The sequence below is a fragment of the Podarcis tiliguerta genome (assembly GCF_965153285.1).
Source record: "Podarcis tiliguerta genome assembly, chromosome: Z".
NCBI lineage: Eukaryota > Metazoa > Chordata > Lepidosauria > Squamata > Lacertidae > Podarcis > Podarcis tiliguerta.
Genome location: NC_139553.1, coordinates 17,617,280 through 17,630,820, shown reverse-complemented (window position 1 = coordinate 17,630,820; position 13,541 = coordinate 17,617,280). Strand labels below are relative to the sequence as shown.

General features: G+C 43.9%; 1 long non-coding RNA gene across 1 annotated transcript in view; it reads right to left on the bottom strand.

Annotated features, from left to right (window-relative positions):
- Positions 1 to 3,995: 3,995 nt before the first annotated feature.
- Positions 3,996 to 13,541, bottom strand: part of LOC310669784 — a 35,891-nt gene continuing 26,345 nt past the window's right edge. Inside the window, exons 3-4 of the long non-coding RNA XR_014507386.1 lie at positions 12,730 to 12,792; positions 3,996 to 4,102 (exon numbers count right to left, since the gene is read on the bottom strand). This is a non-coding gene — a long non-coding RNA (uncharacterized lncRNA). The remainder of the gene's footprint in view (positions 4,103 to 12,729; positions 12,793 to 13,541) is intronic.

The window sequence follows — 13,541 nt, the reverse complement described above, 5'->3', positions numbered from 1 at the left end:
AGAGAAAAGGTGAGTAAGAGGCAAGATGATAGAAGTTTATAAAATCATGCTTGGCATGGAGAAAGCGGAGGGAGGCAAATTTTGTCATGTATTTTTTATTTAAAAGCATGAACATACTGATTAATATTTCAAAAAATCTCTGAGTTATGTACAGTCTAACAAACAAACAATGTATCATTAAAACACTGCTTTGTATCACTGTTAGTAAGTGCTGGGCCCCCAAGAGGACTAATGAACTATCGTTTCTTTTTTTCCTCATTTTACAAATATTTTAACGAATAAACAAAGTCTTTATACAATCAATCTGCATTTCCCTCGACTTCCCTCCCCTCCTTTCTGCAGTTACTTAGCGTATATATTTTTGTTTCTGCATATCCAGTTCTAGCCTATTTAATAACTTTCTCTTTGTATTCCCTTTTAATTATTTCTTGCTGCACATGTTTATGTCAATCCTGCTAATGTTTTAGGTTGTTTACAATACATCTCCAAACAGTCAATAAATTTCCCCCATTCCTTTTTTAAAAGTCTCTCTTCTTGGTTTCTTACTCTTCTGGTAAGTTTCACCATTTCTGCATACTCCATCAATTTTAAATGCCATTCCTCCTTTATTGGAAATGTTTCTTCTTTCCATCTCTAGGCATAAAGCATTGGGGCAGCCGCAGTAGCATACTTAAATATATATTTTTCTGTTCTTAAGGTACCTCTCCACCAATTATACCTAAAAGAAAAACTTCTGTTTTTTTTTAACAAAAGTTATCTTCAACAGCTTTTTCAACTCATTATAAATCATATCCCAGAAAGCTTTTGCTACTTTACATGAGCACCACATATGGAAAAAGGTCACCCCCCCTTCTCTTTTTACATTTCCAGCAGGTATCTGATTCCAACTTATACATTTCTATTAATTTACTGGGAGTCAGGTACCATCCATAGGATAGAGACAAATTTTCCTCCCTCTCTCATAACACTAGAACTTGTTGACATTCAATGAAGCTGAAAGTTGGAAGATTCAGGGCAGATAAAATGAAGGACTAATTTAAGCAGCACATAGTTAAAATGTGGAACTCATTCCTACAGGTGGCAGTGATGGCCACCAATCAGAATGACTTTAATGGAAGCCAACCAGATGCCGGTGGGAAAACCACAAGCAGGATCTGAGCACAAGAGCCCTCTCCCCCCACGAAGTTTCCAGCAACTGCTATTCAAAAGCATTGCTGCCCCCAACTGTGGAGGCACAGCATAGCCATTGATAGCCGTCTCCTCCTCCTGAATCCGTCTCATCCTCTTTTAAAAGCACCCAAGTTGGTGGCCATCACTGCCTCCTGCTGGAGGAAGTTCTACAGTTTTGACTATCTGCTGTATGAAGGACTTTTTGTCTGTCCTGAATCTACCAACACATTCAGCTTGATTGACTGTCCACAAATTCTGGGGTTAGGGGAGAAGGGAGGAAAACATAACCTTACCTGGTCAGGAGAAAAAGGTGGACTCTCCTTCACAGGAGGTTTTTAAGCAGAGTTTGGATGGTCACCTGTCAGAGATTCTTTAGCTGGGATTCCTGCATTGCAAAGAGTTGGACTAGGTGACTCTTGGGATCCCCTCCCAACCCTAAAAGTTTATGAGAGAGGGAGTGAGGAATGTGGGAGAAATCTCTGCACAGCACCGCTTTTGAGCCCTCCTCCTGTCCTGCACAGCAGCGGTTCATCAATAACGAGGCATCTCCAAAGCTGTGCTGGCAGCCTCCCCTCGACCAAGGGAACAGATTGAGCTTGGCAACTGGCTCTCAGCAAGGCCAGGGAGTTTTGGAACAAAAACATCACCAGTTCCAGCTCCGTTGAAAACAAAGAGGGGGTGGGGCAGAAAAAAAAGTCCGTCCACATCTGTCAAACATTAAAAATGGCCCCAAATCAGCTGGAAAAGTCATTTGCAGTGTCAATTCCAAGACTGTCTTACAAACAGAGCAGATGAATGAACATGACAGAGACTGAAGTAAGAGACAAGCTGCCTTGGCAGTGGTGGAGGAAAGAGGCCCTGCTAGTTTCTCTCCTTTGCAATGAGAAAGGAGGACCTGAATGCAGCAGCAGCACTCTCCCCACTTGGGATTCCCAGCAACTGGGATTCAGAGGCATTTCCTGCCTCCAACGGTGAAGAGAGAACACAAAAAGAGCCTGGCTGCTGGATCAGGCTGAAGGGGGTCCATCTAGTCCTTACAGTGGGCAACCAGATGCCCTAGTAGGAAGAAGCCCACAAGCAGGACTTGAATGCAACAACAACTTTTACCTCCTGCCATTTCCAGCAACTAGTATTCAGAAGTATTACTGCCTCCAACCATGGATGTCAAACACCCATCACGGTTAGCAGCCATTGATAGCTTTATCATCCATGAATTTTTAAAATCCCCTTGTAAAGGTAAAGGTAAAGGTACCCCTCTAGGGTTGTGCGCCCATCTCACTCAAGAGGCCAGGGGCCAGCGCTGTCCGGAGACACTTCCGGGTCACGTGGCCAGCGAGCCAGAGCCGCACACGGAAACGCCGTTTACCTTCCCGCTAGTAAGCGGTCCCTATTTATCTACTTGCACCCGGGAGTGCTTTCGAACTGCTAGGTTGGCAGGCGCTGGGACTGAACAACGGGAGCGCACCCCGCCGCGGGGATTCGAACCGCCGACCTTTCGATCGGCAAGCCCTAGGCGCTGAGGCTTTTACCCACAGCACCACCTGCGTCCCTAAAATCCCCTTGTAAAGCCATCCATAAGAAGAGCTGGATTCCAGCTTCCCAGAGGTGTTTGGTTGGATTTTGGACCAGACAAGCATTTGACCAGATGCAGAAGCAGGGCTACTCTTATCTACTGAGTATGCTTCTGAATAGCAGTTGTTGGGAACCACAAGTGGGGAAAGCGCTCTTATACTGATGTCCAATTTGCAGGCTTCCCATTGGGGCATCTGGATAGCCCTTGGGAAAATAGGATGATATAGTAGATGGGCCTTTGGCCTGTTCCAGCAGAGCTCTCCTTATGTTCTACTTCCACTGGCTTAGGCAGCTTCTGAATACCAGTTTCTGGAAGCCACAGGAGGGCAGAAGCTATTGTGCTTGGATACTGCTTGCAGTCTTCCCATTGGGTCGGCCACTGTGAGGACAGAATGCTGGCCTAAATTGGCCTGATCCAGCAGGCTCATCTTATGTTCTTTTGGGGGAGTGGGAGGGAAACTGAGAAAACTTAAGATTGACAGATTCACCCATATCCCATACCCTCCTACGTTTCTCTGATGAAAATAGGGCCATCCCATTCCATATGGATAATTCTACTATTTATACCCCACATATCTTACTGGGTTCCCCCAGCCACTCTGGGCAGCTTCCAACATATATAAAAACAAAAGAAAACATTAAACATGAAAAAAATCTTCCCCATACAGGATTGCCTTCAGATGGCTTGGGCGATGGATAACTCCATACCCTCCAACATTTCTCCAATGAAAATAGAGATGTCCTAAGGAAAAGTGGGACATTCTGGGTTCAAATCAGAAACCGGAACACCTTCTCTAAATCAGGGACGTCCCTGAAAAATAGGGACACTTGGAGGGTCTGATATCCAGTTGTGACCTTCCTTTGAAAAATAAAGCAGGAATATAAAAAGAGCCAAAGTTCAGAGGCAGAAGTTGCCTACCAAGTTCAGATCAGAATTTCTGAATATGTCAGCCCTTCCTTCACTCAAAAAATCCGTTTGTATGAGAACAAGCCCCAAGAGAAGCCCATGTCGGAGCTTTGATGCCCCAAGATTACAGGTTTCTCTCTTCCAAGAACTATGCAGTGCTCCAAATCCTCTCATTTTTGTGGCTTTTTTTAAAAAAAGCATTTTATGTTACACTCTGCCCCCGTTGGCACTGATGGTTCACAAATCACAATGTGAGGAAGCAAACGACCCCTCCATTTAGAGGAGACTTGGTAACAAAGGCAGCAAATGAGGCTTTGCAGGGCAACACAGGAATGTTAAGCAAAGCGGTGGTTTTGCTTGGGTGAGTCACTCCAAGGATCGGATCCAGCTTCCAAGCGGTCTCAAACATGACTAACTCCAACTTCTGTCTGTTCACTGTTTCCAACAACAGGCCTTAAAAGGGGGAGAGAGAAAGAGGGGCTGGTGAGGTATGTTTCATTCGACTTCCCTGCACATATTTTTTTCCACAGTCCATGACTCCCATCTGTCTAATGCAGAAAGCGAGGGCACTTGTGGCCCTCCAGAAGTTATCTGGTCTCCAACTCCCATCAGCCCCAGCCAGCATGGCTAAAGGTCTGGGGATGATGGGAGTTGTAGTCCAGCAACACTTGGAACATCTAACGTCCCCATTTCTGTTGAAATGCCAGATCCATGAAGACTACCATCCCACCTGAATTCCCTCTGAATTTGTCAAACACTGCCCGTCATTAGAAATGTTGGCAGCTCTGTTGACTTTATACCAGGTCAGGCTATTAGTAGATCCAGTTGCATCAGCCATAGAGGAGCCATACAGGAGCCACAAGGTTGAAGGAGCCTGGTGCACACATGTGACATCACTTGTCACATGTGTCTCTGGATGCTGGGCAGGCCAGTACAGCCTTCGTGCTGGTCCCTGCAGCATTGGGAGACATTGCAGGAATCAGTGCAGCCTAACTAGGCTGCACTGCTCCCCACAGCATTGGGAGACACTGTGGGGACCAGTGTGTCTGGGGTGAGGTCACACTGACCCGCACAGCATCTCCCAACACTGCCACAGCTGCAGGAAGGCCTAAGAAGACCTGCTGCTGGCTGTGGAATATTGAGGAGGCCCAGTACCCTCTTTGAAAATTTTGGGGGCCCTCAGCCCCCCCAAGAGTGTTATTGATCAGACATGCGCATAAGAACATAAGAAGAATCTGTTGGGTCAGGCCAATGGTCCAGCTAGTCCATCATCCAGTTCTCACAATGGCTAAACAGTTGCCTTTGGGAAACCAGCAAGCAGGATTCGAGCACAAGAGTCCTCTCCCCTCCTACATTTTCTAGCAACTGGCATTCAGAAGCATCGCTACCTCTGACTGTGGAGGCAGAACATAGCCATGGTGGCTAGTATCTCTCCAGTCCTCTTTTAAAGCCATCCAAGTTGGTGGCCATCACATAGTTCAGCTATGTGCTGTGTGAAGAAGGCCTTTCTTTTATCTGTGCTGAATCTCCAGCTGTCAACAAATATCTAAAGTTCTGTCCCATGGAAGATGGAGCAAGCTTATTTTCTCCTGGTCTGGATGGATTCGAGTCACAAGAAAAGAGATTCCAACCAAACATTAGGAAGAACTTTCTGACAGTAAGAGATATTCAACAGTGGCATGGATTCCCTCGGAAGGTGGTGGACTCTCCATCCTTGGAGGTTTTTAAGCAGAGGCTGTTTGGCCATCTGTCATGGATGCTTTAGTGGAGATTCCTGCATTGCAGAGGATTGGACTAGATGACCCTCAGGGTCCTTTACAACTGTATAATTCCATGATTCTATGATTCTTCGTCACTGAATGTTCATGAGTTTCATTGTTATGAGAGAAGCAGAAAAACTTTTCTCTATCCACTTTATCTATGCCACACATAATTTTACATCTCTATCATGGCTTTCCTTAACCAACTTTGCATGTTCATAATCAATATATGTGTTTTTCTCCCCACAGACAATAGTCCATGTGGGTGATGATTTCTAAGGCCTGTGAATAGAAAAGAAGGAAATTGGTGTCAAGATGCAGGAGCAACAACCAAAGAGAAGAAAAGGGGTGCCTAATAGCACTAGAGGAGAAATTGTTTGCATTTGAATGAGAAAAGACTAATTATGATCAAACTAATAAGCAAATCAAAGAATAAGCAAATCCTTCAAGAGTCACACTTCTCTGAATTTTGCAATGGAGGTCTCCAATCAAGAATGCATATGGTAGGTGGAAATGAACATAAAATTCATAGATATAGGTGAAAATAAGTCATAAAAATGCATTACAACTGGGGAAATTGCTTGCAAAAAATATGTAAGTTAGCTAGAACTGCATACAAAATTGTGTTTACTATTAGAAAAGTTTCTTTTTTAAATCATAAAATGCTGCAGAAATGTGAAAAACTGAATTTAAGACTGGATAAATTGGAAAATGAGAGAGATTTATCCATCTCTAAACAGCACTGAAGTGACAGCAACATTCTGCAATGTGTTTTTCTGGGGATTTATGCAGGTGTACCAAACGCAATACTTTTGAGCTGCATATCAAGGTTAAAGAATATCCATTGCCAATTGATTGCCAGTTGGAATCTGGACATCTGAGAGCACAGTGCTCCTCCATGTCCCTCCACATTCCCATTACAAGGGCAAGATTGGAAAAGCAAAATGAAAGCTTGATCTATAGTTACCATTCCTACAAAACCAGCTTTGTTGCTCTATCAGTAGGGACTGCTTTCCCTTCACGACTCCGAGACTGTTCATTGCTGTTCCCTGGGCTGGAAGAAAATGTCACTATGGCAATTGTCCCACATACAACAAGGCAACAGGCTTTGAACATTGCAATTAAATCAAATAGGGCATTGATTGTCTGAGGGATATCCATACATCTTACCACAAGTGAGGTGGTGTTGGATGAAGATTGTTGGTAGAGGAGGATGGCAGGGGAGGGTCTTTCATGTCCTGGGGCATTCCATTATGCACAAGAGATATGGAGGGAATGCAAGAGGAAGTTTGGGTTTCCTTGGTGAGGAAGGAATGCTAGAGCACTGATAGTCCTTGGAACCACGAGGACTATGGTTTTACTTTATTTTTAGGGGAAGGTTTGCAGCGCAGTTGTAGAGCATCTGTTTTGCAGGTTGAAGACCCCAGCTTCAGTCTCTGGCATCCCCAGTAATGGCTGGGAACGACTTCCTGCGTGAAACTGCAGAGCAATTTGCAACCAGTGTTGACCAATGACCTGATTCAGTGGAAGTCATAAGAAGAGTCTGTAGGATTGGAACGAATGCCCATCTAGTCCAATATCAAAATGGCCCCCCCAGATGCCCCAGTGGGAAGCCCACAAGCAGGACCCAAGAGCAACAGCAACTCTCCCCTCCTGTAGTTTCCAGCAGTTTGTGTTCAGTAACATAATGCCTCTGGCAGTAAATACAGAACCATAGTCATTGTGGCTAATAGCCATTGACATATGTCCAATAATCTTTTAAATCCATCCAAGTTGTTGGTCACCACTGCATCTTAGAGGGGGAAGTTCAATACTTTGGATGAAGGAGGACTTTCTTTTCTGCCTTTAATCTTCCAATGTTGACCTTCATTAGATGTCCACGAGTCTTGGTGTTATGAGAGAGGGAGAAGAACTTTTCTCTGTTCATTCTCTGCATGCCATGCATAATTTTATAAAGGTTGACCTTGTCGTCTCTTGCGTGCCCTTTCTCTAAACTAAAAAGCCCTGAACTTTGTACCCTTTCTCACAGGGGAGTTTCCCACCACCACAAAATAATAATAATAATAATGATAATAAATCATTTTGATTGCAAGTTTTTCATTAAATATAACCTGTAGCTTGTCCTGGAATGTTTGCAGAGGAGGGCGACCAAGATGATCAAGGGTCTGGAAGCCAAGCCTTGTGAGGAAAGGCTGAAGGAATGTTTAGCCTGGAGTAGAGGAGACATGATAGGCATCTTCAAATATCTCAAGAGCTGTCCATGGAAGATGGAGCAAGCTTGTTTTTCCCTGCTCTGGAGGGCAGGACCCGAACCAATGGTTTCAAGTTACAAGAAAGGAGATTCTGACGAAACATTAGGAACGATTTTCTGACAGTGAGATCCATTCAACAGTAGAATAGACTCCCTTGAAAGGTGATGGACTCTCCTTTGCTTCAAGTTTTTAAACAGAGATTGGGCTGCCATCCATCTGGGAATCTTTAGCTGTGGTTCCTGCATTGGGGTTGACCTTTTGGTTCGTTCCCAACAATTCCATTATTTTGTGAGCTCCAACCCATTTCATTCTGAGAGTCCCAAATCACGGCTTAAATCTGTATGCTAATTTCTCATTTTCCTAATCCTATTTGATTTTTTTTTTTTTTAAGACACCAAGAATAGTCTGTGCCTTTCCTTTTTATTAAAAAAGAAAGAAAAAGAAAAAGCCCAGCAAAGTGTGCTTCAATCCTGTGGTATATTTTAGCAGATTTATCTGGCAGCTGCCAAGCCAAGGTTCCTCCTCAGACAGAAAACAGACTTCTCAGAAATGCGAGGATACTTAATTAATCCCAGGAGAGTCCGGAGTGAGTTCAGCTACTGGAAATAGATTTCTTCATTATTACAGAGCAATTTGGGGGTGGGGCCTGTGTGTTGCAAAAAAGGAGGTCCAAAAAAACTGGAAAGTGTAAGTAACTGTCTTCGTATTCTGTTGGTTATTCCACAGGGGAATGTTGAACCAGCTAAGAAGTGGGCGGAAAGATTAATTCTTCCATTGACTGGGTACTGTCTGCATGGAAGGTTATTATTTTCTCCTCTTAGTAATATTCTCCACAGTGATGCTGGCTTGAAGATTTTCAAAATCCCAAGCAAAATCATACTCAGATTCATACCACATGAATGGAGTAAAGGCACAGGGAGGGTTTCCTTATACTGCCTATCAGTGTATGCAGTATTGAACTAGATGGACCAATAATCGGATAAGGAAGATTCCTACGTTCCTATTTAATTTATGGATACAGTATCCAGCCCATTTTCAGAACTTTTATGATGACTAGAACCTGACTTTATGTTTAGGGAAATAGCAAAGTATAGATAACATGCAGAGTGTTTAGGGGCATAGCTGAGTGTAGAAAATGTGCTTTGCATGAAGTAGGTCCCAGATTCAATCCTCATATTCACCAGGGAAGGTTGCCTCCACAGTTGGGAGGCAGCAGTGCTTCTGAATAATACTGAAGGAGTGGGGAGAGCTCTCAGCAGCCTTTGATACCATCAATCATGGCATCCTTTTGGACCGTCTAGAGGGGCTGGGAGCTGGGGGCACTGTTATACAGTGGTTCCGCTCCTTTCTCCTGGGTCATGTCCAGAAAGTGGGGGGTGGGGTGGGTGTTCAGACCCCTGGGCTCTCACTTGTGGTTCCGTCCTCTCCCCCATGCTTTTTAACATCTATATGAAGCCTCTGGGAGAGATCATCAGGGGGTTTGGGCTGGATGTTCATCAATAAGATGATACCCAGCTCTACCTCTCTTTTAAATCAGAACCAGTGAGAGCAGTGAAGGTCCTATGTGAGTGCCTGAAGGCAGTTGGAGGATGGATGGTGGCTAACAGATTGAGATTGAATCCTGACAAGACAGAAGTACTGTTTTGGGGGGACAAGGGGCAGGCAGGTGTGGAGGACTCCCTGGTTCTGAATAGGGCATCTGTACCCCTGAAGGACCAGGTGTGCAGCCTGGGAGTCATTTTGGACTCACTGCTGTCCATGAAGGCACAGGTCAATTCTGTGTCCAGGGCAGCTGTTTATCAGCTCCATCCGGCATGCAGGCTGAGACCCTACCTGCCTGCAGACTGTCTCGCCAGAGTGGTGCATGCTCTAGTTATCTCCCGCTTGGACTACTGCAATGCGCTCTATGTGGGGCTACCTTTGAAGGTGACCCGGAAACTACAACTAATTTAAAATGTGGCAGCTAGACTGGTGATTGGGAGCGGCCGCAGAGACCATATAACATCGGTCCTGAGAGACCTACATTGACTCCCAGTTTCTGAGCACAATTCAAAGTGTTGGTGCTGACCTTTAAAGCTTTAAATGGCCTTGGCTCAGTATACCTGAAGGAGCATCCCCATCATTCTGCCTGGACACTGAGGTCCAGCTCCGAGGGCCTTCTGGCAGTTCCCTCACTACGAGAAGTGAGGTTGCAGGGAACCAGGCAGAGGGCCTTCTCGGTAGTGGTGCCTGCCCTGTGGAACTCCCTCCCATCAGATGTCAAGGAAATAAACAACTATCTGACTTTTAGAAGACATCTGAAAGCAGCCCTGTTTAGGGAAGTTTTTAATGTTTGATGTTTTATCAAGTTTTTAATATTCTGTTGGGAGCCGCCCAAAGCTGTTGTTGTGTTTGGGTCCTGCTTGTGGTTTTCACATAATGCACACGGTGTTGGCCACTGTGAAGACAGGATCACATAGCTTACCCCAAAACATCATGGGAACCATAGTTTACCCCTCCCAGGATATAATTCTCAGCTCCCTTTCACAAACTACAGTTCTCAGGATTTGGGGGGAAGTAATGTGCTGGTGTGTACCCACCATTGGTCCAGAAATTGCTCCAAGCAGAGAACTGCTATTTGCAAGATGACCATTCTGTGCATAACCTAGAAAGCCTCTACTTCTCAACCTCTCTCATGGAAGATAAGGCTATTTAGGTCTACTAGGCCAAGGTGGCTGTGCTCTGCCTCCACAGTCAGAGGCAGAGGCAGAAATGCTTCTGAATATCAGTTGCTGGAAACAGCAGTAGGGGGGAGTATTGCTGTTGTGCTCAGGTTCTGCTTGTGGGCTTCCATATATATATATATATATATATATATATATATATATATATATATAATTAAAGATTTAAAAAGAATATCAAATACCCAATATCTTTTTTTAAAAAAGATAAATACCTAAACCTTTTTTTAAATAATAAAAAAACCAAATAGAAGAAAAGGAAAGGGGAGGGGAGTTTTTGTTTCTAAGAAAATATTTAAAAGCATCGACTTCAAGATAACACCCAACATTTTCACTATCTATAAACCAATATTTTCTTCAATCCTTAAACCCAGATAGAATAAGTACATATTCTTTTTCAAGCTAGAGGTATATAAAGAGTTTCCTATCTTTAGTAAATATTGATAGTGAATTTTCTCTGAATAAACACATTAACTTTGCAACCACAGCTAAGATCAATAATTTTAACAACCATTCCTCCATGGTATGTAATGAAGAATCTTTCCATATAAAAGTCTCACCGCAGTGATCATGTACTGAAATGTTTCGTTGTCTTGTTCTAATTGTATATTCATAAATCCCAGCAGGAAGAGCTCTGGTTTCAATTGAACATTAACCTTCAAAATCTTCTGTATCAGTGTATGTATTTGTATCCAATATTTTTTAGCTTTTTTACATGTCCACCAAGCATGATAAAACGTCTTTACACTTCCAACATACATTTGGAACATTTTTATACATTCTAAATAACTTCTTGGGAGTTAGGTGCCAATGATACATCATTTTGTAAAAATTTTAGATCATAACATAATACATATTTTAACCCTTTAATCCATATATGTTCCCACTGTTCCATATTATAACCGGGGGGGGGGGGGTTGCCCATTTAATCATGCATTCTTTAACTTGTTCTTCTTGTATTTCAAATTTCAATAAGTTTATAACGTGCTCATCATCTGCACACGATTGTATTTCAAAATCTTTTTTTTTGTTCTGTGCCAAAAGTCTTTTTATCCAACTAAAATCTCTGTGTTAGTTGTAAATGAGGAAACCATTGGAAACTATCACATTCCACTGTTAACTGTTCCCTTGTTTTGATGTTATAATCTCCTTGATTCCACTCTAATAACTCTTGATAAGTTAACCCAGTGGTGGAACTTCATGCTCTGGCACCAGGGGGCGGAGAGCAGGTGGTGGCAGGGCTGGTGCGCGTCCTGGGGGCGTGACATGCTGCCTGTAGGGGCTGGTGCGCGTCCTGGGGGTGTGACATGCTGCCTGTAGGGGCATGGTGCGCGTCCTGGGGGCGTGGTGTGCTGCCTGCAGGGGCATGGTGGCCAGTGCAGGCGAGGGGGCAGCCGTGATAGCACCCCACCAAGAGCACACTGCCGGGGACGGTGCGCTCCCCCCCCCCCCCGCACTCCTCTTCCTCAGCCAGTGAGTTAACCATTTCTCTTTGGTGTGAAAAGCTTTTTGTGGTGAAATTTGTAAGAGCACACAACCTAGGTTTATATCTATTCCAAGTTCTATGCCATGTGTATTAATCTGATTTTTAAAATCCACATTAACTTTGACTTTATCATAACACAAACATCCATGCCATCCAAACCTTGAATCAAGTTTCCTATTCCTCAGTGTCACCCTCTCCTTCATCCACACTAAGCAACAAGCCACAAAGCACAATTTCAAGTCAGGTAAACCCCTTTCTCCCCTTTCCGTTGCATTGTTCAATACTTTAATCCCACCCCCACCCCTATGTTTTAACATAGTCAATTTGAAACAACATGCAATTCATATTTGTTGTAGTAATACCCAAGTATTTTATTTTTTCAGATTTGAAACCCTGCTTTTTCTGTTGTCATACTCTTTATTAACATTTTTGCTTTCTGGTTATTAACCTTATGTTATACCAAAATCATTGAGTGGGCTTCCCATAATGGCCATTTGCTCAGTCACTGTGAGAACAGGATGCTGGACCCGATGGGCCATTGGCCTGATTCAGCAGCGCTCTTCTTATATTCTGCTCTTCAGTGGGCCAAAGTAGACTTCCATTCCACTGAAGTCTTTGGAAAGCTAGAAACACAGATGTAAGGCAATCCTGGAAGGCGCCAAATGAGCGACTTCCTATATTGAGGGAAACGGTGGAGTTTGGGCAGCCTGATGAGTATCAAGGCTCAAGTTTTCCATTGGTTTTATGGACCACCATGAGAACATGTCCCTGCTAAGGTCTTGGGCAAAGTTGGGAGGAGATAAGTAGGCTGAGCACATGAGCAACTGGGAAAATGCAGGCTGGCTAGTTTTGCTCCACTGACCTCATTCATTCCTGCAACTCATACATAGCCCAACGCGGTTGGCATCTTGTTCCTATGGAGCACCTGTCCAAGAAGTAGAAGAAAATACTCTCTGTGTGTCTGAGGTTACAGAGAAAGCAAATTTATTCCGTATTTCACAGAATGAGCTGGTAAAACTGTTTCTGGGTTGAATCAGTTCAGAATGCCAGTGGGGGAATTGAGGGCCAGACTGTTCCTCCGTTTTAATAGCAATGACAACAGAACACCCCCCCCCCCCCGTATTTAAAAAGGTAGATGAGAATAGGGGAGGTAGGGAAGAATAGTCCCAAGGCAGCTTTCCCTGGCTGGTTTGGACCACAACTCCCAACAGCCCCCCATCCCAGTATAGAGATGGTGAAAGTTATAGTCCCAAACATTAGATGAGCTCTGCTGGATCAGGCTAAAGGGGGCCCATCTAGAAGACAGCTTCCCAGGTTCACACTTAATTTAGTCTTTCATCCAGAACAAGGAGGACTAGAAACATATGTTTAGGGGAAATGAAATGTACTTGGAGTCCTGTAGTGATTTCATGCTCTTTACTGCAGTGATTGAATTGCCCCACAAACCTCAGACTTTTATATACATTATTTACACAATGAATCCCGTCTGACTGGCTGATTCTGCTTCCCTTCTGGAGCTTCTTTTCCTGCAGGCCAATCAGTTGTTGCATTCTACTATGCTACCAGCCTAATAGGCTGATTAACTTCCTTCTGGAGCCTGATTGGTCTTTTCCAGCAAGCCAATCAAGTTGTTGCATTCTAGGATCCTACCTGCCAATTGTTTTAGGATCCAAG